The following is a 26,744-nucleotide window of genomic DNA, read 5'->3' on the forward strand; positions in this document are numbered from 1 at the left end:
GTTTATAAGCGTAAATAAAATAGAAGTATGACTTCTATAAGGAGAATGTAAATTTTAATTTGAGGAAGTGTTCCTAAATTAAAAGTTGGCCAAACAAATAATGTATTTGAAAATTGTGATTTTCATAAACATTATTATGGACTAAATTAAATTAATTCAAGTATTGAATTAATTAAACACTAGTGGACCTAGTAGAGTCCAAATAATTAAATTAATTCAAGTGTTGAATTAATTAAACAATATTGGACCTTGTAGAGCCCAATTAGAAATAATTATTTAACTAGTGAGATTGAGTAAAATCAAGTAAAGTTAAATGATCCCAAATGTGTTTGAGACATTTAAATAAAAGTTAATGGGCCTTGTAATTGTTTCAAGCCCAAATAGAATGTGCATGGGGAGGTGAAGAGTTTGAGGGACAACTTTTTCCATGTCCAAAGCATGTCATGCTTTTGGGACAACACATCACTTTTTCAACATCCAAGAAAAGTTTCCCTTCCCTCCAAGGGCACTTGTGATGGCCGAAACTTGCATGTTCAATTTTCAATATTTTTCTTTCTTCAATTGTTGAGGAATCCTTACACTTCTCTTTGTAAAATCCTCTCATTTTTCTAGTGCAAAATAAGAGGGGTTCTAGCTAGTTGGTGGTGGGCCTAATTTTGGAGCAAGGAGAGTTTGAAGATTGTCTTGCCATCAAGAGCTTATTTGTATATCAACTAAGTTGGATCCAACATCAATTTTTTAAGATTGATAGGTATATTTTCTTAAAAACACCCTATGTATGACATTTTGTGTTTTTGTTATTTGCTACACTACATCTTGTGAGGTGCTCGGTTTTGTTTTCTTGTTGAAAAACATTTTTACAAAACTTCCTTTGCGCAACCGGGTACGGTAACCGATCCCCTTTCAGTATAACACATGCATTTATTTAATTGTTAAATATTTTACTTAAGTTTGGAATGATTTTAGTGATGCATGATTTATTTAAATTGCATTATCTTAATGTTTATGTGATGCACGTTAAAATGTTTTCTTGAGTTTCATGTTTCAGGCAATTACTCGATGCGGGACTGAGAAAAAGAGACCGATGACAATTTTTGGCAATTTTAAATGGGTATTTTATTTTTAAGTTAGGATGAAGCATTTTAAATAATTTATTTAGCTCTAGCATTTTAAAAGCCTAAATTATTTATTTAGTTGTTTTAGAATTTTAAAACCTTTAAAGTTTACCAATTGTGTGTCTTATTTTAATTAGGGGACCTTACTTAGTTGTGGCAATTAGCATTTTTTAATATTCTAATTAGCACTTTAATTAGCATTGTTAATTAAGTGATTAGCAAATCGTTCCCCTAATCTACTCTAAAACTCACGCTACACACACACAATACACGATTTACACACTTTTACACATACCAAGAGCCGTAAAACACACACACACATTCAGATTTCCATTTCTTTTATTTTTTTTAAAAGAGCAAAACCTAGGGTTCTTTGCTAGAGAGCAGCTGTCCCTCCCCTACAGCTTTCCAGTGAGTTTTCGTGTGTTTCGGTGCCAGAAAAGTCGAGCCACGATCATCCCGGATCAAGCCTCGCTCGTTCCCGCTTCGGTATCGTCGTTCGGTAACGTTTAAAAATCTAAAGACACGTATATTCTGTTATTGCTGCATCAATCTCGTCATATTATGCGTTGTGTTGTTATTTATGTGTAAAAATACATCTGCAATGCGTAGGAGTTTGAGCAATTACGTGTAGAACACTTTTGAAACCATTTTAGATCTAAAATTTTCGTTTTTTGCTGTATTTTTAATTACCGCGATTTTTCGGATCGCATTTTTGAGAAAACTTTCAACGCAAAAATTGTAGAACTTTTTGATAACTTCGATTTGACAGTAAATTCGAAATTTTTGGATGAAAATTGAGTGAGATATGACGTTTTTCGTGGGACTGCTCAAACTTCGTTTTTCAGAAAATTATGTATTGATGTGTTTTTGAGATTTTATTGTTGCAGGCTTCGTTGGAGATCGACGGGGGATCGTTGCTGCGTCTAGGTATGCGTAGTATGATTATGGGATGTCATTTAATATGTCGTTTAGTGTCGATAGGTACTTGAATGCATTAGAAGTCGTAGGAAACAAGTTGGTGTCAATTGCCACGTTTTTCAATTGTATGTGTCGTAGGGTGGAAATCATTGCTTTGGGTGCTTGTACGAAGTTGGGTCGATGTTATGGCACGCTAGGATGGGTCTCGGGGTGTCGGTTCATGGTCCATAAGATCGAGTCTAGAATGATAAGCATAGCATGTATTGGAATTTTGTGAGTTTGCACTTCCCGTAGGTACACGGACCCGGACACGGACCTTGGCACGGGGTCCGTGCCTTCAGTTTTCTCCTTGGTGCCATTTTTGGGAGCCTACACGGATCCCCACACGGACCTTGGCACGGGGTCCGTGCCTTTCCCCTTCTGCACGACAGATTTTACCGAGTCTACACGGACCTGGGCACGGGGTCTGTGTCCCCTCCTTTTGTTGGTACTTTCTTTGCGCACACACACGGACCCATACACGGATCCAGTCCCGGGGCTCGTGCACTTCATGTTTTGGGAAAACTTAATTGTTTGCTTTGGGATTTCGTGTGAGGGTTTAGTACATTGATTTGAATGAGGCCAATTTCCGAGTGTTTTAGAACGTCTTAAGTTATTTATGGAGTTTGGTGGTGAGCATGAGTACCTATGTAACGCCCCAGATTCGACGACTGTCCTCACTGTATCAAGACGAGTCTTTCCAGCGTGCTTATGTCTTCACTCACACGCACCCTGGGAAACTTCCCAGGAGGTCACCCATCCCAAAATTGCCCCAAGTCAAGCACGCTTAACTTTGGAGTTCTTATGTGATGAGCTACCGAAAAGAAGATGCACCTTCGTGATATGAGTAGTACAAATCAAATCTTTTAAGCCCTCTTCAACTGTACAGTCCATTACATTGAACAGTCTCGGAATCCCTCTCATTCCCGTGTGGGTTCGATTCATTCATGTTCCCTTCACCTAGAAGCCTGCCAGGAGCCGCTCATTGTCCGTGCAACTGATGGCACCGGCGATCACCCCCCGCCCTCTTCTGCCCCGGGCCTCACATGCCCACCAGCTTCCGCTTGGTTCGTCCCCGAACCACACCGTACTAAGAGAGGTCGGCTCTGATACCACTTGTAACGTCCCGAATTCGACGACTGTCCTCACTGTATCAAGACGAGTCTTTCCAGCGTGCTTATGTCCTCACTCACACGCACCCTGGGAAATTTCCCAGGAGGTCACCCATCCCAAAATTGCCCCAAGTCAAGCACGCTTAACTTTGGAGTTCTTATGTGATGAGCTACCGAAAAGAAGATGCACCTTCGTGATATGAGTAGTACAAATCAAATCTTTTAAGCCCTCTTCAACTGTACAGTCCATTACATTGAACAGTCTCAGAATCCCTCTCATTCCCGTGTGGGTTCGGTTCATTCATGTTCCCTTCACCTAGAAGCCTGCCAGGAGCCGCTCATTGTCCGTGCAACTGATGGCACCGGCGATCACCCCCCGCCCTCTTCGGCCCCGGGCCTCACAACCTACGTCTAAGCAATGCAAGTTAAGTATTTTGAATTCAGTTAGTTAGTGCAGCAACGGCCCCAATCGAAGTCCAACGAATCCCTCAACACCAAGTAAGTATGTTTGACGTGCAAAGAAAATATTTTCAAGTTTTTGAGGTATGCGAAATGTCTTGTGGCCAATGTATGTAGTGGGTTCGCCCCTGTCATCCCAGTACTGTGGTTTAGTCTGATCAGGCGATTATGTTATGGGTCACTTGCATTGAAACATATCTCTACGCAAAATAATGAATTTCATGTATGTTTATGTATGTACAAGTATGCAAGCATGTTTATGAAAGTTTTTACGTTATGGCACGTCTAAGTTATGTATGAATGTTCAAGGTTACTTCAAGTTCAAGTTTCAAGTATGTATGTTCTATTTTTAAACTGCATGTGGTTTTACTATGTATTATTCGTTATTACCAGTTTATACGTGTTGAGTCTTTAGACTCACTAGGCTTGATCGATGCAGGTGAGAATGTTTATGCGGAGGCTGGAGGTGGGGACCAAGGAGCAGGCTTGGACTGAGCGGGAGGCTAAACCCAAGGACCGCCCACGTTTTGAATTTTTTAAGAAATGATCAAAAAATCTTATTTTATGTCTTGATTTATGATGCTTTGAACAAGTAATTTTTTTAGCAAACTTTGTATCTGATAACAATTTGAAAGGGGATTTTATGTTTAAGAAAATTTTAAATTTTTCCGCAAATTTTTTTAGTAGTAAAAGTACGGTACGTTACAAATAAACTCATAATGGCCATACCTGATTCTGAACACTGTCTTCGAGATATCAGAATCTCTGACTCTCAGCTGATGATATCCAGATCTCAGATCGATCTTGGAATAAATCGAAGAACCCTGCAACTGATCAAATAAATCATCAATACGAGGCAAAGGGTATTTGTTCTTTACCGTAGCCTTGTTCAGATGCCGGTAGTCAATGCAAAGTCTCATTGAACCGTCCTTCTTTCTCACAAACAGTACTGGATCACCCCAAGGAGAAACACTCGGTCTGATGTAACCCTTGGCCAGTAAATCCTCTAACTGCTCTTTAAACTATTTCAACTCAATCGGTGCCATTCTGTATGGAGCTCTAGAAATCGGAACTGTACCTGGTACCAATTCAATGCTGAAGTCTATCTCTCAAATCGGAGGCAAACCCGGAATCTCATTTGGGAAAACATCAGCAAACTCAAATACCACTGGCAAATTAGCCAATGATGGGCTCGATTTCAGTACGTCAACTGAATACACAAGGAAACCCTCTGCTCCTTTCTGTAATAATCGAGTCATAGAAATAGCAGATATCAAAGGAATTCTCGATCTAGAACCCTTACCGTAAAATTTCCATTTATCAGTCATCTCAAGTCTGAATCTCACAATTTTATGGAAACAATCAACGGTAGCTCTGTACTTGGTCAGCATATCAATACCGATAATACAATCAAAATCAGATAACCCAAGTACGATACAATCTAACTCAATCTCATGCCCATCATACTGTAGCATACAATGTTTAACAGATGTCACTGATACAAGACCTCTCCCCAAAGGCAAAGAGACAGATACTACAGATGATAAAGACTCAACAGGCAATGCATGACTCAATGCAAATCGCTCAGAAATAAATGTATGAGAAGCACCCGTATCTATCAATACATAAGCAGGGTAACCACATAAAGAACAGTTACTTGCAACAACATCATCTGGTGCTTCCTGGGCCTGTTGCTCTGTCAAAGAAAATACTCTGACCTGCTGTTTAGGTGGCTGGCTAACTGTCTGGCTTCCTCTTGGCCTCTGCTGTGACGGAGTAGTAGTCGGTGGTGGCTGGAAGGAATGAACAGCTGATGATCGTCTATCAGTTTGAGCCACTGATCCGACTGATTCTGCTCCCTGGGATCCCTGGGAACCTTTCTGTGGACATACTCTGGCAAAGTGTCCTTGATGTCTGCAGATACGGCAACTACCAATCACTCCCTGGCATTGCTCGGTCGGATGTCTCCCTCCGCAAGTTCTGCAATAAGTCCCGATATAACTCTGGCTCTGTCGGGAACCACTGGAGCTAGAAGAACTGCTGCCAGACTTCTTAAACTGTCTTCCTCTAGCTTTCAGATAATATTTCTTTCCACCACTGCTGCTGCCACTCTCAAATCTGGGAGGGGGTTGCTGTGGTCTCGGTACTGGAGGAACATACGAAGCTCCTTTCTGTCTCATCAGACCAGCTTCAGCTCCTTTGGCTCTATTCAAGGCATCAACAAAGTTATTCGGTCGCTCGGTGTTCACCAATGTAAAGATCTCAGGATTCAACCCATTGATGAACTGATCAGCAATAGCTTCGTCATTCTCGGCAACGTGTGGAGCAAATCGCAACAAGGTAGAGAACTTGGCCACATATTCTTCTATATTCAACTGACCCTGTCTCAAATTTGCAAACTCTGCACCCTTGTCTTTTCTGTACGATACTGGGAAAAATCTTTGATAGAACTCGGTTTTAAAGACATTCCAAGTGATACTCGTACCTCGATGCTCCAATGCTCTCTTTGTCGTGATCCACCAGTTCTTTGCAACGTCATGCATTTGGTGCCCAATCAATCGGACTCGGCGCTCATCTATGTAATCCAAGGAAACAAACAACATCTCAATATCATCTAACCAACACTCACAATCAACAGAAGTCTTTGTTCCTTTCAAGGTTGGCGGTTTAAACGACTAAAACCTCTTTAGTAATGTTTCCATCGGTGTTGTTGTGACATCCATCGGATTAGCTGAAGTGCTACCCTGTTCCGGGATTCTTCGGGGAGGCATATCTGATTATCAAAAGGGTTAGCAACCAAATACAACAAACCTGTTTCAGTCCTCCTCTTATCATCTTACTGCTGATCAAGAATCGGTTCTGATTCATTTCTCAATAACACATGTTTCCAATCACATCAGATAATCAGGTAAACATGCAGTTCAAAGCAGTAAAACATGCTAGCAATCAAAAGTAAGCAAGAAAACTCATTCTACCCCGCTCACTATCTTCTATCTCAGGCTAAGGTAACCTACTGCTTTGATACCACCTGCTATGGGGACTCGAACCTAGTTCGTCTTCTTAATCTTTATTAGGATCATTTAATTAATCTGGGTCTACATTTTTTTTATAAAAAACATAAGTACGGAACATAATGAAATCTATCTGATATACATATCAACATAAAGTATAAGTCTTGTACAACATATGTTTATCTCAACTAAAATTCAGCCATTACATCAAGTACTGAAAATCAATCTACTCTAAGTTCGGATCTCCATGGTAATCTTGAATCTCTCATCCTCTTCGTGACCCTGATCATGTTCCATCTGTTGTCATGCACACATACAGACACAACAACAGCCGGATAACTCCGGTGAGAATATAATCCCAGTATAAACAATGTATACATGCAATCATATAAACATATACAAAAGCATGAAACAGATATCAATAGCGTGTGTCAAATCTGAGAGACATGAATCGATATAACGCTGTAAATAACTCTGGACTCGTCATCTCAGACTCGACTCATTTCTAATCTAGGGATCCCGATTCCTGGACATTGGCATAATATACCAAATCTCCGCAATAGAAGCTGATCCGCTTCTACACAACATCGATATAAACCAAATATCCAGTGTCTTGGCATATCCGCCAAAGACTTGGCATATCCGCCAATAACTAGGCATCTCCGCCCATGACTCAATGCACGCTTTGCTATAATTCGATAGACTAAGTATATCAAACTCATAAATTGCAAATATCAATGCAATAAATAAAGTATGTGGTTTTTGGGAAACTCAAGTCCAATTTGACTCGAGTCGATCTCCCGGTTAACATTGATTTATACATTTCTCTGTCGATCTGACGAAGTCGAAGTCTCGAATTCGAATCTGTCAATACTCAATCTGGCAATGACAATATCGAAGAGTATAATATCAATATACCACTCGAATCAATACTGGATATAATCAAAACTCAATCTAATTCTGTTTTAACGGCATAACTGCACAATCTCAATATACCCAACAATACAAGTCAATAGATATCAATTCCCACAACTCATAACCAATAACAATACAAATCTGATATCAAATCTCAATCAAATCCATTCTGAAAATCATAACAATTTCATACGGTATTTGTTCTTCAATCCGGTTTCGATTATACGATGTCTAATATCGCAAGAACAGCATATATCAATCATATCTGATTTCTTCAATATCATATTTCCAAATCATAACAAAACGTAGTGAAACTTACGTCTAGTTGAAGCTCTTATCGATAGGAACACAGCACTGAAGTCGGATTAAAAATCGGACGGTCGGATTTTGCAAAAATCGCAACTCTACGATTCAAGGAATTTTGAGCTTTCCCCTTGGAGCTTTTTCTCGTTTTTTTCCTTTCCTGAATTCGGAGGCATGAATCATATATATATAAATGCATGTTAATGGGCAAGTGGCTTCATCTTTAGGCTGCACGTCTCACGCATATGCGCGACCCTCCTCGGTGCATATGCGCGAGACACTATGTCTCGGCGCGTACCTTCACGGCCATCTCGCACATATGCGCGCCCTCGACCGGCGCATATACGCGAGGTTCTCTGCCATACTCGCGCATATGCGCGGGTCCTATCACGCATATGCGCGAGGTTCTCTGCCTATCTCGCGCATATGCGCACGGCTGGGTCGTGCATATGCGCGAGGGCTCATCCTCACACATAATTCCAGTCTTATTTCCGGCTTTTCCGGTCCGATCCATTTCGTCTATAATCACATCAATTATCAACAAATCATTTCATATTACAATAACACAATTCTCGGGCATTACATCTTCCCTTTTTCCCAGCAATGTTTATGTCATCAACTGACTCTTTACCATGCAAATGTTGTGAAGCATCAGGTGAATTGTTAGATTCTATTCTCGATAGCCGATTAACATTTTTTTCCTGCAAAACAGCATAAATAGATGTTGAAATGCACAAGTGTACTTATTAAAATAAACCAAGAATTAAAAAATAATACAAGATATCACCTGAATTTCAGCTACAAATTCTCTGCTGCGTTTTTTGTCCATTTTTCTCGTCATTTGAATGCTATACAATGATTTGATAAAACATGTAATATGACATGATGCAATACTGAAAATTAACAAGAAAAATACGCTGAAACTGTAAATAAAAAGTAATAAAAGTTGAGAAAAAAATTTATTTGTTCAAATAAATAACTATAAAATCTACAGCTAAAAATTTCAGTCATGAAATAAAATTTATTATTTCAAATAAATAACTATAAAATATATAGCTGAAAATTTCAATCATGGCATATCAATCACATCAATTCCCTCACACTCATTTCTTGAATACGGTTTTTTCTCAGTAATGTTAACCCCAAGTCTGGATACATCAAGAGGTTTTGATGACGTATATGCATCCTCTTCAAGCGAATTCATGTTATAAATACCTCGAGGAGGCGCTTTTAGCAAAACATACCAATTTGATTCATCATTTTCCCTAGAATAGAAAACTTGCTTTGCTTGTGATGCTAAAATGAAAGGATCGTTTTCAAAAGTTCTTAGTCCTTGGTGTAAGTTGACCAGTGTAAAACCATCCTCCATTTTGATATCAGTTCTAGGATTGGCCCAATCACATCTAAAGACAGAAACTTTGAACAAATAATAGTCTAGTAACACAATATCTCGTATAACCCCATAATATGATAGTCTTCTTGCTGTATGTGAATTAGTAGAACTAGATTGACAAATAGTATCGGCTTCAACTGAAACACCACTATCTTGTGTCGATCTTCCAACATCAGTTGTGTGGAACCGATGTCCATTTGTAATATAACCTGTATAAGATATAACATGTTTTCTTGGACCATGTGCTAGCCATCAAATCTGATCTGAAGAATTATCAGAAACATGTTTTGATAACCATTGAGAAAATGTTTCCATATGTCGTTTTTGTAACAATGTGCCATTGCTTGAGAAACGATGATCTGTTTGTTTAAGCTCCTCAATGTGCATCCTATTTAAAATCATTGAAAGATGATTGTTAAAATATATGAATTATGCAATATACCAAGACTATTAGAGTTGCAATTTACAACTCACTTTATGTAAGGATCAATTTCTGCAGTATTGAACAACACATATCGATGTGCTGCTTGCAACACATTTTCTTCTAAAATCTTTTCTTTTCCTTGAGAATTGGGCGACCTTCCACTCCATTCTCCAAATCCTCATTCCGATTAGATCGCAGACCAATAATAGCAGCTTTTTTTATATAATCACTACAAAACAACATTCGTTCTTCTGCGAGGTAACACTCAGCTATGCAACCCTCTGGCCTTGCTCGGTTCTTCACGTACCCTTTAATCATTTTCAAAAACCTAAATAACAATACAAATTCTCAAGAAAGAAGTGCTGATAACACAATCTAATTCGTTGTAAGATATTAAATTAGTATAAATATAGATTAACATTTATTACCTCTCAAATGGATACATCCAGCGAAATTGAACTGGCCCACACAGGCAAGCCTCTCTTGCCAAATGAATATTCAAATGAACAGAGATGGTAAAGAACGCAGGTGAAAAGTACCTCTCCAACATACATAGGATTCAGCAATATTCTCCTCAAATTGTTCTAGACGGTTCCTGTCTAACACTCTTTGACATAACTCATTATAAAATGCACAAAGCAAAAATATAGCATTACGTGAACCTTTTGGTAAAAGACTTCTCAATGCTACTGAAAGCAATTTTTGCATTAGAACATGACAATCATGAGATTTCAGCCCAATAAGCTTACGTTCTTCCAGAGAAACACAGTTACCAATATTTGAGTTGTAGCCATCAAGTAACTTTATTTTCTTCAACCTAGAGCAAAATACTTCCATTTCTTTTTTAAACAATGTGTAAGGTGCAGCAGTCCTTTTTCTTGAGGATGTAATTCTTTTATAATGTTTAAGTGCCACAAATTTTTGCGAGCATTAACACCATCTTTGGATTTTTTCTTCAAGTTTAACATTGTGCCTATGATATTCTCGCAGACATTCTTTTCAACATGCATCACATCTAAGTTATGACGTAGCAGGAGCCCCTACAAGTTATAACCATCAACACATTTCATATATTAGTTCATGATTCAGAACAATTTATTAACAAAAAATACAATTTAAAAAAAGATCATTAATAGAGTGCAAAATAACTTACACTCCAGTATGGCAAATCGAAAAATATTGACGTCTTCTTCCACATTTGAACTGGGTTTTTAACTTTTTTTGAACCATCCCGCTTCTTCCTCTTTTTCTTCGTATTATTGAAGTCCATACCTATTTTCTTCTTACCCCAGTCATTTTCAATGTCTTTCACGGCATTGAGAATTTCTAATCCATTGAAAGGCTTAGGTTTGCCTTTTGTCTCTTCGTTCCCATCAAACCATTTTTTTCTGACGGAATGGATGATTAGGGGCAAGAAATCTCCTGTGGACTAAATATGCAAACTTTCTACTGTACTTAAGCCACGTACAAGATATGTCTTCACCACATATTGGGCAACCAAATTTACCTTTTGTGGCACATCCAGCTAAGTTTCCATAAGCTGGAAAATCATTTATCGTCTACAACAAAATAGCCTTCATATTGAACATTGACTTACTAAATGCATCATACGTCTCCACACCTAAGTCCCATAACTCCTTCAAATCCTCCACTAGGGGTTCCAAGTATACATCTATATCATTTGAACATCTATATCATTTCCTGGTTGCTTCGGCCCTGGACTCAGTAATGTCAGCATAAGATTTTCCTTCGCCGTACACATCAACGGAGGAAGATTGTAATTGACCAAAATAACTGGCCAACAACTATATCTAGAACTAAGATCACCAAAAGGGTTGAATCCATCTGTTGCAAGACCAAGTCGGAGATTTCTAGGATCTGATCCAAAAGCTGGCCACTTATGATTTATTGTATCCCAAGATACAGAATCAACTGGATGACGCATCATATGATCTTGAATTTTATTTTTCGAGTGCCAAATAAAGTTTTCAGCTTTTTCTTCTGATTTAAACATCCTTTTCAATTTGGTATCACGGAAAAATACCGTAGCACCGTTTCAGGAATTCCTTTACAAACTTTTTGGGTGACTTTGTCCACCTTCCATCTAGAAGAACCACATTTTGGATATGAGTCCAAATCTTTAACCTCCTTTCTAAATAGACAAAAATCGTTTGGACATGCATTAATTTTCTCATATTCTAAATCAAATGGTTTTAACATCTTTCTCATTTAGTAAACATTTTCTGGAAGTGTATTTTTTCCTGGAAGCATGTCATGTAAGTTCTTAAGGAGCTCATTGAAACTATTGTCAGCATGACCATTTGTACATTTGTAATTGTATAATGTAACGACTACTGGTAACTTCGTGTAAGTTGTACAACCAGGGAAGAGAGGAATTTCTGCATCTACTAATAAATTAGCAAACTCATAATCTTTTGCCTCAGACATAGTGTGTGCAACCCCTTCATCCGAGAAAAAGACATCTATATATAAGTTATATGCCTCTCTACTTTCAGTCTCCTTCTCCTGAACTCCTCCTGAACTACTTTGACCTTGAAATTGTGGAATATAAGTTTCACCATGAAAGACCCAGATCGTGTAAGAAGGATCGAACCCATTAATAATTAAGTGATCGTACACTTCGTCAAATTTCATATACTTATTATTTTTGCAACGTTTGCAAGGACATAGAATTACTTCACGTGTTTTGGCATAGTTCCTAGCTTGTGCGATAAATTTTTGAACCCCTTCTTCGTATTCGGGTACAAGCCTTGAAGGCAGAATAATCCATGCTTTATCCATTTCGTAAATAACCAGAACTCTAACATACAAATATATGACTTCAAATTAAAAGAATATTTTAATATTGGCAAAGTTATTCAAAGAAAAGGGAAAAAACAGGAGCCAGCTTCTTATCTCCAGTCGAATAGGATGCCTTGTTTTGTAGCCGAAAGAAGTTTAATATTGGCAAAGTAATTCAAATTTCATCATTTTTTTTAAAATGGTTCCAGATTAAACAATTAGCCATTAGGATGTTGATATATGAATTTTGTACCAATCTCCTTTGAACGTACTGCAATTGCATCACAATACAAATACCATTCAAGAAAAATACAGGAAAAGATTAACACTCGAAAATTCAGATGCGAGGAACATATGAGAGGCTATTACTGCATATTCCCGTCTAGTTAAATAGTTTGATGAGTTGATAGTAAAATTAGAACATTTTACTCAAGAAACAAAGAACATCAGCAAAAATAATCCAAAGTTTGGTCTAAGATGCTCCCCGTTTCTTTTATTTTTTAAAGTTTGGAAACAATAATTTGATTGCATTTTAAGGTAAAATAACATTTGATTGGAAACAATAAACAATCGAGCACTCATAGGCCTATGCTATACGAAACCTACAAACTCAGCCAAACCCCCTCATTAATATACCCAAGCATGATAGCAAGAAATTCTAAATGACAGTTATCATCAATTGTTTTAAATGCCCGTACTAGATTGGAACATTTACGGTGACTTAGCACAAAATACCCACAACAAAAAACTAAAAAAAAAATACTTTCGGTGACCTACCCGAAGGAGTTGTGTAGAACCCGAAAAATCAGATTAGGTATAAGTCATGCATAATTGCTACTATTTAAATTAAAAATGAATATTTTATATATATATGAAGTGTTTTATTTATTTTAAAAGTAGATGTTTAGTTTTATCTTTTCAGGATAAATACGCGAGGTCGGACCGGAGTTTTGAGATTTGAGATAAGATTAATAATAAGAAAATATTCCTAAATTTAATTTAAGTCGAGGAATAAATTAATTTAAAGAAAAAGAATGTTTTAGGATTTATTAAATTAATTAGAGCTAAGTTATTAAATAAGTTCTTTAGGTTAATATTTAATTAGAGCTTAAATAAAAATATGTATATAAATGGGGATGAATTAATCTAGGTATAATATATATTCAAGGAATTAAACATAGTATTTAAATACTTAAAGTTGAATCCATGCAAAATCATGCAAGAGTTTAATCTAAATTAATGTGTTAATTCACTAAAATGTATAATGAGTATTTAAAATCTTAAGAATTAAAAATACAAGGTTTAAATAATAATATACCATGCAAATGAGTAATAAATTTGTTTAAGACAATTCAAAAGAGTAGTAAATTCATTTTAGTCACCTCAATGGCCTTTAAAAATGAATACCATTACTCACCTTTAATTCAATAAGTTATTGGTAAATTCAAATACTGTAATACACCTTATTTCTAATCAAACCATTTCCATAACAAATCAACGTGCAGTAGGAATAGAAAGGTAAGAAGCTTTGACAGTAGGGAAGGAAGATCATTTCAAAACCCATTCAAAAATTCCTTCACTTGTAACCTCTCACCTTAATGCATATGATGGCACTTTAACACCCCTTATAACACCCACCTTCATTGTCTAACAAACCCACACTCTCACCTTTGAAAAAAATATCAGAAATGGACTACTGAAAACGTGAATAACAGCAAGAATAAGAGCAAGGGATCGGCAGCAAAGGGAATCATAATGTATTTCAAAATCCATTCCACTTCTTGACTTATAACTCCTAACTAAATGCATATTATGACCCCTTAACACCTCCTATATCATACACCTTCGTCCCTAACATCATCTACACCCATATGCTCGAAAAACACCAGAAAGAATAGCAGCTTAGATCGTGAAAACAGCTGCAAACAAAGGAAGAAATCCAACTCGGTTCTGTCGCGTCGTATTGTTGTTTTGATTTGTTTTCTTCAAAACAAATTCCAGGCATGTATATATTGTTTCTTTGCTCTTCAATCAAGTCCTATAGATATTTTTAAGCCATTATATATTCATGATTCATGCAACAAAACGAAATTTTGACAGCAACTTTGCAAGAAATTCTGCACAGGTCATTCTCGGCTCTTCTGCTTTGTGCTTCACGATTTTGTATGTTTGTGTTGTTTACAGGGGGTTGCTCGGTTCCAGGCATTCATGGCTGCTTCTAGGAATGTTTTAGAGTGTGTCAGGGAGTTATTGATTCATTGGTTTGAGTCCAAATCTTTGAAACAAAAGCATGACAGAAAATGTTTCACACAAGCTACAGAGTTGGTTCAGAATTTTCTGTCCTCGAGTTGTTTGAGGGGTGTTCAAATCTTGGCTGTCCTAGGGACTATAGCCATGGTTAGAACCCTTCCTTATCATGTCTAGGACGTGACCAAATCATCTTTTCAAAGCTTGTTTCATGGATCCCTCAGATTTTTACAGAAACTTGACAAGTGCTCTTTGGTTTTAAAAATCTGATTTTGGTGTGAGTAACTTTCGGTTTTGATATGTTGGATGAATTGTGGTTGGCTCCTAGCCCGTAGCCATGGTTCATACAACACTCCATCATGTCTAGATCGAGCCATGGTTGATCAAATGGCCATTGGAACGACCCAAGACAGTAAAACAAGTCCATACATCACACGACACAGCAGGTTGCATTCTCGGCTAGCACGTTGCATTGTCCTAGGTGTTGGCTCGGTTTGTGTTTGTCTTTTAGCCCTTAGCCATGGCCCAAGCCATACATTAGGATGTTGGTAAGAGTCTCTGGTTGGTGGTTCAAGCCCACGGCCATTTGTTTCAGAGTTTCACCCCGAAATAGCAACATAGCTGCTGCTGCAATTTGATTCTTTGACAGCAACTGTGATTCCGGTTCAGAAGGCTTGTGTGAGTCCTTGGTTGGCTTTTAGCCTATGGCCTTGGACTGGGCACTACCTTAATGAGTTAGGAAAGTCGTGTTTTTGGCCGTTCGTGATTTGGTCGAGTTTAGAGGTCGTACGAGAATTTACGGTGAAAGGTGCCAAAATGACTCTCGAAAGAGTGTTTTATGTTTTCTAGCGACGACAGCTACAACAGAACGTAAGTTTTATTGAATTCTGGTATCATTTTAAATTATGATACTGGGGTAATTGTGATTTGACTGATATATTGTGTTCTGGGTATACTAATTAGTATATAACTGAAGACAGATCGAATAACGGGCTGTGTATGTAATTGTTATAATTTTTTTGAAGTAATATGATCGAGATTGTACAGATTTGATATCATGGCCTATTTTTATTGAAGACTATGATTCCTATTGATATCGATTATGAATTATTGTATTATTTCTGTGATGTTGAGATTGACGGGGAGATCAAGACTGTATTATTATGCCATTGAAACATCAGTAGATTGATTGTGATCAGATTCAGTATTGATTGAGATTGTATCATGATATCGTTGATATGGATCAGATTATGTTTGATTTGAGTATTGATCGGAACAGGTTTTGAATTGAGTTATACATTGATACAGTATATTCGATATGATTATTTCAGATTTGATATGGACATATTTGACTTCGAGACTTCGACTTCGTCAGATCGAGAAGACAAAGGTATAAATCAATGTGGTATTGGGAGATCGACTCAAGTAGGATATACTTGAGTTTCCCTAAATCACATACTTATTGTTATTATATGCTTTGATTTGATTTGATATGCTTGTTCTATTGATTTATAGAAATCACGTATTAGATGAGTATTAGACGAGTGATCTTGTGACAGAAGTGCCTGATAGTGGTGGGATCGCCACGGGCACATTGCACGATGTCACAGGATAGTGAATTGGCGATAGTGCCAAAGTCTGTGACGGATAGGTCAAGACACTGGATGTTTGGTCATATCGACGTGGATAGAATTGGAGTTTCTTCAATTCCTGTTGGTCGATATAGGAATACCAACATCTGGAAACTGGGATCCCTAGACTATGATTGAGTCTAGTATGAGCCGTGGAGTCATGAGTATGATTTACGATTTCATATTGATTATGTTTCGGATTTGATACATGTTACTGATATTTCTTACAGGCTTTTACATTGTTTATATGATTGCATGTTTCATTGATTTATACTGGGATTTTATTCTCACCGGAGTTATCCGGCTGTTATTGTGTTTTTATGTGTGCATGACAATAGGTGGGACAGGTTCAGGGTCGAGGAGATGAAGATAGATCGTGATTAGAGTGGAGACTACGGACTTGGATTAGAGATAGGGTTTGGACACTTGACATTTAGTTGTTAAACCTTAGTTGAATGATTGTATATATAGTACAAGACTTGTACTTTAATACTGATATGTATATTAGATTGAATCCCATTACATTCCGCATTTAAAAAAAAAAGAAAGAAATTTAGACCTTGTTTATTACAATTGATTAAATTGTCCTAATGATGATTCAGAGTATGATTAGCGTCCGGGTCCCCACAACAGGTGGCATCAGAGCGATAGATCCTTTAGACTGAGATAGGAGCTTGTGATTTATTATAATGCTGAATTACATTGTATATGCTAATATTGCAGTATGTTTTTACTGTTTTTGAAACTACATGTTACCTGAATATCTGAGTTGATTTGGTAATGTGTATTATTTGAGAATGAATCAGAACCCATTCTTGGTCAGAGGTAAGCTGATCAGAAAGGGGCTGAGATGGATTTATCTTCTGTGATTGCTAACTTTTGTGGTAACCAGATATACCTCCTCGAAGAATTTCAGAACGAGGTAGTACTTCGACTAATCAGAGGGATGTGTCAGAAACTCTGATGGAAACACAGTTAAAGAGGTTTCAGTCGTTTCAACCGCTGATTCTGAAGGGTACTGAGACGCCAGTCGATTGTGAGAATTGGTTAGAGGATATAGAAATGCTATTTGAATTCCTTGGTTTCACAGATGATTGTAGAGTTAAACTAATTGGGCACCATTTACGGGAATTCGCAAGGAGTTGGTGGCTGGTAACCAAAGAAGCCTTAGAACAGCATGGTCCAGTGATTACGTGGAAAATTTTTAAAGTTGAATTCTATCAAAGATTCTTCCCCGTATCATACAGACAGGATAAAGGTGCAGAGTTTGCAAATCTGAGACAGGGTCAGTTGAATATTGATGAGTATTTGGCCCAGTTCTTTACCTTGCTACGTTTTGCCCCTCACGTTGCTAGGAACGATGAAGCTGTATTTGATCAGTTCATTCAGGGATTGAATCCGGAGATACGTACATTGGTAAATGTGAAACGACCGAATAACCTTGCTGATACTCTGAACAGAGCCAAAAGAGCAGAAACAGTTCTGATGAGACAAAAGGAAGCTTCGTATGTTCTTCCAACACCGAGACCACAGCAACTGCCTCACCGAATCGAAATTGGTAGCAGCAGTAGTGGAAAGAAAGAATAGTTGAAAGCTCGAAAGAAGCAGTTCAAGAAGTTAGGGAGCGGTTCATCTAGCTCCAGTGGTTCTAGCCGAGTTACACCGGAGTGTATTGTAGAACCTGTGGAGGAAGATATCTCACAGAGCAATGCCAAGGTGTGTCTGGTAGTTGTAACATCTGTCGACAGCAAAGACACTTTGCTAGAATATGTCCACAGCGAGATTCCCGAAGATTCCATGGAGCAGAGGCATCTAGTCGCAGTGACCGGGGAACAGACCCGGAATGCACTTGATTCCATAGTGGCAGGTAACTGTTCCTTTATGGTTATTTCGTGTACGTATTGAGAAATAACAGTACATCCTGTATATGATTTCTGAATGAATTGCATGGATATATGCTTGAGTATTGAGTTATTATATGCTGTAGTATTGATCTATTTTCTGTTTGGGAAAGGTTTTGTATCAGTAACATCTGTTAGATTTGGTATGCTATAGTATGACAGATATGAGATTGAGTTAGATGATATAGTACTTGGTGTTATTTGATGCTGACTGCATTATTGATATTGATGTGTTGGCCAAGTACAGAGCTATCGCAGATTATTTCCAGGAAATGGTAAGATTCGGACCTGAAATGGCCAAAGAATGAACATGGTATGATAAGAATTCTTGATTTATAATATCTTTGATATATATAATGTTCATGATTCGATGATTATCGAAAGGAACAGAGTGATTCCTTATATATATTAGTTGATTTACTAAGATGGAGTGTATCATTGACTGATTTGCCAGTGACAGAAGAGTTGTTAAAGTCGTCTCAGATGAACTTCCGGGTTTGCCTTTAATCAGGAAGATTGATTTCAGTCTTGACTTGATATCAGGTACTGTTATTACTTTTAGAACTTCGTACCGAATGATATTGATTGAATTGAAAGATTTGAAAGATCGAATAGCAGATTCATTAACCGAGAGTTAGATCTGATTGAATGTTTCTCGTTAGGGATGTATCAGCTATAGTGGTGAGTTGATAAACTCTGTGTTCAGAATATTTGATAATTATCTGATTTATTTATCTATGGTATTCTGGTCTATTCGAAGATTATGACTGCTTTTGTTGAATATCTGAGTATTGTATTGAATATTCTGGGAACTGGAAAGTTGTATACAGCAATTGTTGAAATGTGCATCTTGACTAAGATAGATTGTGTTCAGGGTTTGTTATATCTGAAGATGATATATCTATTGATTCTAGCACAGTTGAGACCGCGATCAGTTGGCCGAGACTGATATCAGTGTCAGAAACTTGTAGTTGCATGAGTTAGCAGGCTACTGTATCTGATTGTTATTCTGAATTGCTTGAGAATGATTATTTTCTGCAGCAGTATTTGATACAGATTGTATACAGTTGAGACTCGATATCGTTCAAGCCGAACTAGAACTGATTTTGGAATTTAAAACAGTTCAGAAAGTTGATCAGAATGGGCAGGACTTGATTATCGATAGTCAGAACAGGGTATCCATCAGAATAGCAGGTAAATGATACTGCGTTGTATGTGATAACCGATAGGTTGTGCCATATATTTCGGATTTGAAATAGTTAATGTTGTCAGAAATACGCAAGAGTTTAGTTAATATTCGTCCTGATAGCACAAAGATATATGATATTTGAAAAGACAGCTTTGATAGAAACAGATGAGATTAGATGTGGCAGAGTTTGCACTGAAGTATCTGAATTGCCGATAGATAAAGACAGAAAGAATGAACCCAGGAGATTGTTTATATAACTTATCGATTCCTGAATGGAAATGGTATTACATTTCCAGGGATATTGTGATGAAGCTACTGCAATACCCCCGAGATTGAGTATTGATTTGAGTAGGAGTGACAGACTGACCAAGTCTGCGGGTTCTAGTTTGTACATGAAGACGTACTGATATGACTAGATTACTGAGATTGCTGACGGAGAAGTGATCAGATTACACAGAGTGTCGAGAGTTGATTATATCAGACCTTGATTTTGGTTGACTTTGCACGTTTGGCAGAGTGTACAGCAAGAGTTGGGTACGAGATTATATCTGAGTACTGCATATTATTCACCGACTGACGGACAGTCAGAGTGGGTTATCCGGATTTTGGAGAATATGCTTAGAGTTATAATGCTTGATTTTAGCACTAGTTGGCATGATTTATGTCATGTCATGAGTTTTCGTACAACAACAGCTGTCAGACGAATATCGAGATGGCACCATTTGAAACATTGTACGGTAAGAAGTGCAGGTTCCCTCTTTAGTGGGATGATATCTCTGAGGTTCCTGAGATTGGACCTTATATGATCAGAGATACAACAGAGGAAGTGAAGCTGATTTAAAAGAAAATGAAGACAGCTCAGAATAGAATGACTAAACAAACCAATGTCGGATAATGACCGTTGGTATTTTAGACAGAAGATTACATATTGAAATTGACTGGGATTAAACAGATTTGATAATAGCTGTTGCTGTTGATTTGCTATGAGCTGTTGACTGGTATATACGGTTGCTGTATAGCCAGTATTTTGAGATTGATTTGGTTCAGAGTTATTTCGAGTTATATTATGATATTATATTTTTAAATTATTACTCCAGAATGGAATCAGAATCAATAGAATAAAGATAGTTCGGAACGAAAACTATTCCGTTGTTGAAAGTTCAAAGGAATGGTTAGGACATCTAGGAAGCTCTTTAGAAGACAGAATCTGGAATGAAATAAAGACTCTAGAATTGTTTCAGTGTGGTAAGTTTTCTTTTAGCTTCTGTATATATATCTCCTTCTTTTATCAGATTTGGTATCTGATATGATTACCTGTGATATACAAGTCGATTGCCTGTGATTTCGGGGATGAAATCGTATCTTAGGGGGGGAGAAATGTAATGCCCGAGATTTTAGCTTAATACTTTTGAGTTATTATGTATTATGAATAAGGGAATGGAAGAACAGATATGGAGAAGCGACGTTGCAATTTGAATTTAGTTGCAAAGTATAGTGTTGGAGTAGAAAGAGCCAGCGCACCCGCGGTGGTTTTTCTGAAATTTTGGAGTTGGTACAGTAGAGTCACCGCACCCGCGGTCAAAAATGCACCGCACCCGCGGTCGTGCCTTCTGAAATTGTGGAAGTAGTACAGCACGCTCAGCGCACCCGCGGTCCAAGGGCTAGGGCACCCGCGGTGTGACGTGCAGCATGAACATGAAGCCACGTTTCTTGAGCCATGCATGATATATATTACCAATTTCGTTCCTTCATTCAGATTGAGCAGAAAGGAAGAACGGAAGCTCCAAGTTCTTAGGCAATAGATTTGTGATTACGAGAAATCCGTCCGTCTGATTTGTAATCTGACTTCAGTACCGAGTTCCTAGAGACGACAGCTACAACAGGACGTAAGTTTATTGAATTCTGGTATCATTTGTAATTATTATATTGGGGGAATTGTGATTTGACTGATATATTGTGTTCTAGGTATACTGATTAGTATATAACTGAAGACAGATCGAAAAACGGGCTGTGTATGTAATTGTTATAATTTTTTTGAAGTAATATGATCGAGATTGTACAGATTTGATATCATGGCCTATTCTTATTGAAGATTATGATTCCTATTGATATCGATTATGAATTATGGTATTATTTCTGTGATGTTGAGATTTACTGGGCGATCAAGACTGTATTATTATGCCATCGAAATATCAGTAGATTGATTGTGATCAGATTCAGAATTGATTGAGATTGTATCATGATATAGTTGATATGGATTAGATTATGTTTGATTTGAGTATTGATCGGAACAGGTTTTGAATTGAGTTATACATTGATACAGTATATTCGATATGATTATTTCAGATTTGATATGGACAGATTTGACTTCGAGACTTCGACTTCGTCAGATCGAGAAGACAAAGGTATAAGTCAATGTGGTATTGGGAGATCGACTCAAGTAGGATATACTTGAGTTTCCCTAAATCACATACTTATTGTTATTATATGCTTTGATTTAATTTGATATGCTTGTTATATTGATTTATAGAAAGCACGTATTAGATGAGTATTAGACGAGTGATCTTGTGACAGAAGTGCCTGATAGTGGTGGGATCGCCACGGGCACATTGCACGATGTCACAGGATAGTGAATTGGCGATAGTGCCAAAGTTTGTGACGGATAGGTCAAGACACTAGATGTTTGGTTATATCGACGTGGATAGAATTGGAGTTTCTTCTATTATTGTTGGTCGATATAGGAATACCAACATCTGGAAACCGGGATCCCTAGACTAGGATTGAGTTTAGTAGGAGCCGTGGAGTCACGAGTATGATTTGCGATTTCATATTGATTATGTTTCGGATTTGATACATGTTACTGATATTTGTTACATGCTTTTACATTGTTTATATGATTGCATGTTTCATTGATTTATACTGGGATTTTATTCTCACCGGAGTTATCCGGCTGTTGTCGTGTTTGTATGTGTGCATGACAATAGGTGGGACAGGTTCAGGGTCGAGGAGATGAAGATAGATCGTGATTAGAGTGGAGACTACGGACTTGGGTTAGAGATAAGGTTTGGACACTTGATATTTAGTTGTTAAACCTTAGTTGAATGATTGTATATATAGTACAAGACTTGTACTTTAATACTGATATGTATATTAGATTGAATCCCATTACATTCCGCATTTAAAAAAAAAGAAATTTAGAACCTTTTTATTATAATTGATTAAATTGCCCTAATCATGATTTAGAGTATGATTAGCGTCCGGGTCCCCACAAATATAAAATATTTATTTTTGTGATATATGCTATATGTCTTGTGGCCACCTTATGTATATGGGTTTGGAAGTCGGTAGGCGCAACCGAGGACCTCTCCACCCGGTGTGTAATAGCCAAGCCTGGTGAATGGTACGATTTAAGATTTCGTATGATTATTGACTATTTGGTTAAGTTTAAGTATAGTTTTGATGTTAAGAGTTGCGATTTATGGTTTATAGTATTGTTGGTTATACTTGATGTGTAGTTATGTCGTAGCATCGTTGCGGTTTAATTCATGGTAATTTGTATGTTGAGCCGATTGGTATGAGGCCAATTGCAGTGGTTAGATAAGACATAGAGGTTCAACTTTCTTGTTGGGAGTGTTGCCAGATTTGAGGCGTAGCAGCGTTGTGGTTCGATTTTAGTTGCAAAAGTTTGTTGTTAGCTTCAGGGGTGACCGCACCCGCGGTCAGATAGCCACCGCACCCGCGGTGATTGGGCAGAGGCGACACCGTACCCGCGGTAAGAAAGGCAGCGCACCTGCGGTCGATGTTTGCAGATTTTCGGATGTTGTACAGAATGCCTAGCGCACCCGCGGTGCATGAACAGTAGAAGCGTGTTTTTGGTTTTAAGTGATTAAATACATGAGTTGGTTCACTTTTCCCTCATTTTTTCCCATTCTTCTCGGATTCTTCAGAGCAAGGGGAGGTTAGGGTTCCATTTTCTTACTTTCCTTTCTTTGATTCTAGCATTTTGTTGGGTATTTGAAGTGAGAACAAGGTTATTTTGAGTTCAAGAAGCTAAGGTAAGCTTGTGGCTTTGGTTATTTCTTGGATTTTGATGTTGGGAGATTATGGGTTTGTTGATGGTATTGGTTTTATGGATTTAATGTTATGGGTTTGTGAATATTGAAATGTTGATGGTTCATTATTTGGTTTATTGTTGTAGGAAGTGTACCAAGAGAACAGAATCAAGTGACCCAAGTGTTGTAAGTGGAATTCATTTCCTTGTGCTCACATGATAATATATGTATTGTGTTTAAATGGTTTTAACATGTTATTCCCTTCCATTTGATTCATGCTATGTATTAATACACTTTGTTGTATATTAGAGGCATTTTATGTCTCATTTATGTCAAAGGGAATACAATAGAAAGAGTATGCAAAGTGTTTGATTTAATGCCCAAAAGAGAGTTCAAATGATTTATTGGATTGATAGATACATAGTCAGAGATTGCATGCAATTAGTTGATCAACGACCATAGGCTTATATCCCAACAGAAGTATCGATTTACATCGATGGGATATAGGTACAGAGACAAAGATACTATTTAGATATCAATCCATCAGAGAAAAGAGAAATAACATTGTTATTGTTATATTATGCTATGATATTTATGTTTCAGAGTTGATGGTATTTAATGTTTTCAAAACCATATTTATCAGAGTATGCTATGTATTCATTGCTATGTAAGAGTTCCACTTGCTGTGTTTTATACTCATTTCAGTTATTTCATGTGATGCACATAAGAGCGAAGAGCCGGGATGTTGAATGGGGCCGGAGTCATATGCATAAGAGAAGGAAAGAAGGAAAAGGGCTATTTTGCTAGTATTTTGGACATGATCATAAAAATGATATTTTGTATTTTGTTGTATCATTTTATTGATCATGTATATACTTTTGATTATATATTGAAATGTATTTTAAATCCTTCTTTCTTTTAAGAAAATTTTAAATTCCGCTGTTATTTTATTAAAACCGGTCAGAGGGTGTTACATTTAGTGGTATCAGAGCACCGTTCTTCGGACCAATGCATATTACTTCGTCTACTTTCAACAGTCCGGGTATGTCTTCTTCTACATCTATTCATTGTTGTGGTTGATATGTATTATGTAAGCACATTGTAGGAGTTATGCCTCCTAAGAGAAAGGCTGCAGAGGGTGAGGATAGTTCTTCATCGAGAGTTGTCGACGAGTTCGCCAAGTTACTGAAAGAGCAAGCCAAGTTCCACAGTGAACAGATTCAGCAGTTGCTTCGTTTGCAAGGTACAGGTCAAGGTAGAGGCCAAGGGAGAGGCCAAGTGGCTCAAGCAGTTGGAACCGATGGGATATTTACTGCTTTCAAGAGAATGGATCCGCCGGAATTTGCAGGGATCACTGATCCATTGATGGCCGTAGAGTGGATCAAAGCACTTGAGGCGATATTTGATCATCTCCATTACGAAGACAAGGACAGAATTGGTTGTGCAGTGTTCATGTTAGTCAAAGCTGCACGTATTTGGTGGAATGCTACCAAGGTAGGTGTTGATGTATCGGCATTGAAGTGGCAAGAGTTTACTGATCTTTTCTATGACAAGTACTTCCCAGATGCACTTCGAGCTCGGAAGATGACTGAATTTTTAGAGCTTCGTCAAGGAGGTATGAATTTCGATGAGTACATTTTGAAGTTCGAGGAGGGCTGTCTGTTTGCCCCATATATTGCCTCCAATGACAAAGACAAGGGTGCTCAATTCATTAGAGGCCTTCGAGCAGAGATCAGAAGGGACATCAATATGTCCAAAGCGGTGAAATTTAAAGAGATTGTGGCTAAAGCCTTGTTAGCCGAGCAAGATGAGAAAGATATTGCTAGAGAGAGACAGGCGCGGCAGCAGGCTATTGCTCAAAGGGGTCAAGGTTCAAGCCAAAGAGGTAAAGGCAGCTTTAAGGGAAAAGGCAAGTTAGAGCCGAGTTCTAAAGCGCCGACAGTTCCATTTGATCCAGAGAAGCCGTTGTGTCCCAAGTGCAGCAGGCATCATAGGGGTGAGTGCACATTTGGTACTCACACTTGCTACAGATGTGGCACTACAGGCCATATTGCCAAGGATTGTCCAAGAGGATCGGGTAAAGAGAAGGTGCAGGGTCGCATCTTCACAATGACGAAGGAAGGTATAAACCATGATTCTTCTGTGATCTCTAGCACTATTTTAATTTCAGGCAGAGTAGCTACGACATTGATTGATACAGGTGCTACTCATTCTTTTATGTCTGGACTATTTTTTGAGATCTTTGGGTTTAGTTCCTTCTATTCTTCCCCTCCAGTTTAATGTTGTATTGCCTTCTGGGGATGTGTTGTGCCCGATGTCTATTGTGTATGCGTGTTCTGTTCAAATTGATGAGCGAGTGGTTTATGCCGATTTGATTGTTATTCCGATGGTTGCATTTGATATTATACTTGGCATGGATTGGCTATCAACCTATCGTACAGTGATTGATTGCGTTGCGAAGACGGTGAAATTTGCAGATGATGGAAATAGGGAAGGTATGCTCGCCAGTGCAGGTACTTCGCTGGTCCTTCCTTTTATTTCGTGTCTTGAGGCTAAGAAGTTGTTGTTTAGAGGTTGTGATGGGTTTTTGGCTTCGATTGTTGATATGGATAGAATTGTGAAGTTGAATATTAATGATATTGATGTGGTGAGAGAGTTCCCTGATGTATTTGAGGATGATGTTCCGGGTTTACCACCGGATAGAGATGTAGAGTTTGTGATTGATCTAGTTCCGGGTATGGTTCCTATTTCTAAGGCTCCGTACAGAATGGCCCCTACAGAGATGAAAGAGTTGAAGACGCAGTTGCAGGATCTTTTGGATAAAGGCTTTATTCGGCCGAGTTCTTCGCCTTGGGGAGCTCCGGTTCTTTTTGTTAAAAAGAAAGATGGGTCTTTGCGACTTTGCATTGATTACAGAGAGATCAACATAGTGACTATCAAGAATAAATATCCGTTGCCACGGATAGACGACCTTTTTGATCAACTGCAGGGAGCTACAGTGTTTTCGAAGATTGATTTGCGATCTGGCTATTATCAGTTGAAAGTTAGGGAGTCTGATATCCCTAAAACGGCGTTCCGGACCAGGTACGGTCATTATGAATTTTTTGTTATGTCTTTCGGTCTTACTAATGCTCCTTCAGTCTTCATGGATCTTATGAACCGGGTGTTCAAACCGTATTTGGATAGCTTTGTCATTGTTTTCATCGATGACATATTGACTTATTCCAAGA

At 37.9% G+C, this 26,744-nt stretch overlaps 1 protein-coding gene across 2 annotated transcripts in view; it reads right to left on the reverse strand.

The window, feature by feature from the left end:
- LOC142553901 (uncharacterized) overlaps positions 1-26,744 on the reverse strand; it is a 68,540-nt gene that overhangs the window by 36,723 nt on the left and 5,073 nt on the right. The window contains exon 2 of one of the 2 annotated variants that reach the window (XR_012822042.1): positions 12,140-12,513. The exons of the other annotated variant lie outside the window; for it this stretch is intronic. The gene's annotated coding sequence lies outside the window, so the exon portion shown is untranslated. Of the gene's footprint in view, positions 1-12,139; positions 12,514-26,744 lie in introns of those variants that run through there. 2 annotated transcript variants of the gene reach the window in all.

This window comes from Primulina tabacum, chromosome 8 (genome assembly GCF_025594145.1).
Source record: "Primulina tabacum isolate GXHZ01 chromosome 8, ASM2559414v2, whole genome shotgun sequence".
Taxonomy (NCBI): domain Eukaryota; kingdom Viridiplantae; phylum Streptophyta; class Magnoliopsida; order Lamiales; family Gesneriaceae; genus Primulina; species Primulina tabacum.